Source organism: Nanorana parkeri, unplaced genomic scaffold, assembly GCF_000935625.1.
Source record: "Nanorana parkeri isolate BGI_ZX_2015 unplaced genomic scaffold, ASM93562v1 scaffold1047, whole genome shotgun sequence".
Lineage (NCBI taxonomy): Eukaryota > Metazoa > Chordata > Amphibia > Anura > Dicroglossidae > Nanorana > Nanorana parkeri.
The window spans coordinates 46,954-52,172 of NW_017307315.1; positions in this window are offsets into that span (position 1 = coordinate 46,954).

Below are 5,219 nucleotides of genomic sequence, written 5' to 3' on the forward strand. Positions count from 1 at the left end.
GGGGGGGGGCGCATTGTGGAGCCTGGCCTTGGGGCGGCAGGGAGAGTAAATCCGGCCCTGTACATGTGTGTATAAGAGTCCCTGTGTGGTCTAGTATTTAAGTTTACCTGTACCCCTGTATTTCACGGTCTCTTATGATGGAATCTAAATGATTTTTGAATGAATCAATATACTTTGCTGATACCACTGCTTGTGGCAGAGAGTTCCAAAATGTAACCACTCTGACTGAAAAGAAGCCCTTACACCCTTTATGGATAAATCTTTTCTCCACCAGTTTTAGGTGGTGGCCTCTAGTCCTTGTTATGGAGTTTACAGTAAAAGGTTTAGTGCCGATCACCACTGAACTAGTCAGCAGTTGGATTATTGGAGGTCTTTTGGTCTTTGTGTTACAAAATTAGCACAGCGCGGTTTTGTGATAATGATTAACTCCTCTTGCGTGGTAGGACATATATGGACTGAGGGTGCGATGTGGTTTATGAGCTACATAAACATCTACTTGGAGGAGCGGAATGTCAATATTAGAAAAGAACAGTTAGAGTTATAATACAATTCAGAGCTCCAAGGCACACAGAACGTAAGAATGACTTTGTCTTATATGAATAGTTACTTCTCGACCTACCTGCTAAAGTTCACGTTCACACTTTACACTTCATTTGCCTGTAACGCGTTTCATTGTATATTCTGCTTTTTCTCAGCTTTATTGAAAACGGGACTGGAGTTTTAGTTTGTAATATATAAAAACAGCCAGCTTTCAGTCTTTAGCTGCGCGTGGCAGCTTTCACTGCCATTCACTGGGAATTGCAAATACAATCAAAAGTAATCATCAAGGTCTCCATAGATGGCTCAAATGTTTGCCAATTTCCACTAAGTTAGCCTGGTTAAAAATGATTGGAAGCAGTCACTGGTTGCCATGCCATTGTATTCAGGCAATTGTGGATGCTGTGACTGACTGAGTACAATAGCCCAAAAGCAAATAGCAAACAAGGTGCTGGACTGGTATATTTCTTACATTTTTCAGAAAAGGGGGTGGTGGAATTATTGCTTGAGCCTAATGGCTTAGGTTAGGTAGTTCTTCTGCAGGAATCGGGAGACCCCCTTAGGTTAGGCAGCTCTTCTGCACGAATCGGGAGACCCCTTAGGTTAGGTAGCTCTTCTGCACGGAGCGGGAGACCCCTTAGGTTAGGCAGCTCTTCTGCACAAATCGGGAGACCCCTTAAGTTAGGCAGCTCTTCTGCACGAATCGGGAGACCCCTTAGGTTAGGTAGCTCTTCTGCACGGAGCGGGAGACCCCTTAGGTTAGGCAGCTCTTCTGCACAAATCGGGAGACCCCTTAAGTTAGGCAGCTCTTCTGCACGAATCGGGAGACCCCTTAGGTTAGGCAGCTCTTCTGCACGAATCAGGACACCCCATTAGGTTAGGCAGCTCTTCTGCACGAATCAGGAGACCCCTTACGTTAGGTAGCTCTTCTGCAGGTTTCAAGAGACCCCTTAGGTTAAGCAGCTCTTCTGCAGGAATCAGGAGACCCCTAGAGGAGGGGCTAGGACCCGAATCGAGAAATCTAAATGTAATGGGTTGAATGAGAATGCCAGACCAAGAGAAGTTCAAAATCTTTTAATCACTCAACTGATTATAATAAAAAAACAACAGTAGATAGCCAACGTGTTTGGGGGGGGGGGAGTATGGGGGCTAGCTACAATTCCCCCCTTCATCTGGGCTGAATGGAAATAATAAAGTTTTGGATGGAGCCAAATGATGGCTTCTGAGCTGAGTTGCTCCCCCAAGTGGCTCCGTCGGCTAATGAAGGGAAGGGGGGAGGAGTCCGGTGACGTCGATGTCCGTGACGGCTAATGACGTCGATGTCCGTGACGGCCTTCGTTAGCCGACGGAGCCACTTGGGCCGGTGAGTTTGCCGAAGAAACTTTCTGTACGAGCGCCAGCCAAGGCATTGGCCTTTACACATACAGTACAGCAATGAAGTAATAAAATGAACTAGGACCACACTAATCCAGCTAATCCGCTATTATTCTGAGTTGCCCCACTCAAGCGGCGGCCATATTGAGTGGGGCACGTGAGAATAATAACGTGCTGGATTAGTGTGATCCTCGTTCATGTTATTACTTCATTGCTGTGCTGTATGTGTATAGGCCAATGTAGTTGGATCTGGATGTGCGTTATAATTAATCAAAATTAATCGATTAAAAAAAATAATAATTAATCGAACACGAAAATTTTAATCATTACCAGCCCTACTAATCATTATATGACAGTCCTGGTGTCCTGTGTTACATGGACAGCGATTGCTGTCACTTGTAGTGCCCTCACACTCAGGACACCAGGACTGCCATATAATGATGATATGACTGCCCTGTGTGTGAGGGCACTACAAGTGTCAGCAGTTCCTGTCCATTATATGACAGTCCTGGTGCTCTGTGTTCGAGGGCACTACAAGTGTAAGCAGTTCCTATCCATTATATGACAGTCCTGGTGCCCTGTGTTTGTGAGGACACTACAAGTGTCAGCAGTTCCTGTCCATTATATGACAGTCCTGTGTCAGGACTGTTGACACTTGTAGTGCCCTCACACACAGTCAGTCCCAGATACACACAGCAGGACTTATCAGGAGACCAGAGGCAAGGAGGAACGTTCTGGGAATGAGAAGAAACCTGCGGGCCAGGAGGGAGGTGCGGCCCAGGAGAAACATGTGGGCGAGAAGAAACCTCTGGCCCAGGAGGAAGGTGCTGAGGAGAAACCTGGAGGTGCGGTGTGCTCAGGGGGCAGCCAGATCAACTGCTGCTCCAAGTGCTTGCTAGTAAAAATATATACCGTATATATATATATCTCAGGACTGGCAGCCCTAAGAAAGTCTTGTGTCGGGCCATTTCTGACCGCGGGCCTTCTAATTGACATATGTGCCCTAGACTAAAAGGGAATTTAACTCTTGCATTGTCTGGAGGGGGGGCGCTTCAAGGGTCATTTTTACTGTTGCCCAGCGTGGGCCTTTATAGTGTCACGCCGCAAGAAGTACCTGTAAAAGATCATGTTTCCCAGTGCAAATAACACAGAACCGGTGATTCTTTGTGTCATGGCGGTAACCAGCGATACCCAGCAAAACACTCTTTTGTTGATAGAACCATTTATAAGTCTTTGACAGCCATCATTGCTCAAATGTTCCTAAGAACCTAAGTCCTGTTCAAGTTTCGTGAAGTGCCATGTAGAGTTCATATTTTCTCAGCCTGCAAATGTCATATTTGTTGTTTCTTTGTAACTGTCAATCTTTTCTTCTACGGTCACCTTACCGATCGAATCCAATGTGAACAAATTTACCAGAGAATGTAAGAGTGTATTTATAAACAATTTACAGATCCATTGGCCCTGAAAATCTCTGAATGTTTGTTCTGTGTGAATGGATGCACAAAACAAATGTTCTTGTATATTTATAAGTCGAATGTATTTTCAAATGTCATCTTGCAATACCCCATTATGGCCGCTAGATGGAGCTGAGGAGCATAGGAAATAAACACTTATGGCCACTAGATGGAGCTGAGAAGCGTAGGAAATAAACACTTATGATCACTAGATGGAGCTGAGGAGCATAGGAAATAAATACTTATGGCCACTAGATGGAGCTGAGGAGCGTAGGAAATAAATACTTATGGCCACTAGATGGAGCTGAGGAGCGTAGGAAATAAATATTTATGGCCACTAGATGGAGCTGAGGAGCATAGGAATAAATACTTGCGGCGACTAGATGGAGCTGAGGAGCATGGGAAATAAATACTTATGGCCACTAGATAGAGCTGAGGTGCATAGGAAATAAATACTTATGGCCACTAGATAGAGCTGAGGTGCATAGGAAATAAATACTTATGGCCACTAGATAGAGCTGAGGTGCATAGGAAATAAATACTTATGGCCACTAGATAGAGCTGAGGTGCATAGGAAATAAATACTTATGGCCACTAGATAGAGCTGAGGTGCATAGGAAATAAATACTTATGGCCACTAGATAGAGCTGAGGTGCATAGGAAATAAATACTTATGGCCACTAGATAGAGCTGAGGTGCATAGGAAATAAATACTTATGGCCACTAGATAGAGCTGAGGTGCATAGGAAATAAATACTTATGGCCACTAGATAGAGCTGAGGTGCATAGGAAATAAATACTTATGGCCACTAGATAGAGCTGAGGTGCATAGGAAATAAATACTTATGGCCACTAGATAGAGCTGAGGTGCATAGGAAATAAATACTTATGGCCACTAGATAGAGCTGAGGTGCATAGGAAATAAATACTTATGGCCACTAGATAGAGCTGAGGTGCATAGGAAATAAATACTTATGGCCACTAGATAGAGCTGAGGTGCATAGGAAATAAATACTTATGGCCACTAGATAGAGCTGAGGTGCATAGGAAATAAATACTTATGGCCACTAGATAGAGCTGAGGTGCATAGGAAATAAATACTTATGGCCACTAGATAGAGCTGAGGTGCATAGGAAATAAATACTTATGGCCACTAGATAGAGCTGAGGTGCATAGGAAATAAATACTTATGGCCACTAGATAGAGCTGAGGTGCATAGGAAATAAATACTTATGGCCACTAGATAGAGCTGAGGTGCATAGGAAATAAATACTTATGGCCACTAGATAGAGCTGAGGTGCATAGGAAATAAATACTTATGGCCACTAGATAGAGCTGAGGTGCATAGGAAATAAATACTTATGGCCACTAGATAGAGCTGAGGTGCATAGGAAATAAATACTTATGGCCACTAGATAGAGCTGAGGTGCATAGGAAATAAATACTTATGGCCACTAGATAGAGCTGAGGTGCATAGGAAATAAATACTTATGGCCACTAGATAGAGCTGAGGTGCATAGGAAATAAATACTTATGGCCACTAGATAGAGCTGAGGTGCATAGGAAATAAATACTTATGGCCACTAGATAGAGCTGAGGTGCATAGGAAATAAATACTTATGGCCACTAGATAGAGCTGAGGTGCATAGGAAATAAATACTTATGGCCACTAGATAGAGCTGAGGTGCATAGGAAATAAATACTTATGGCCACTAGATAGAGCTGAGGTGCATAGGAAATAAATACTTATGGCCACTAGATAGAGCTGAGGTGCATAGGAAATAAATACTTATGGCCACTAGATAGAGCTGAGGTGCATAGGAAATAAATACTTATGGCCACTAGATAGAGCTG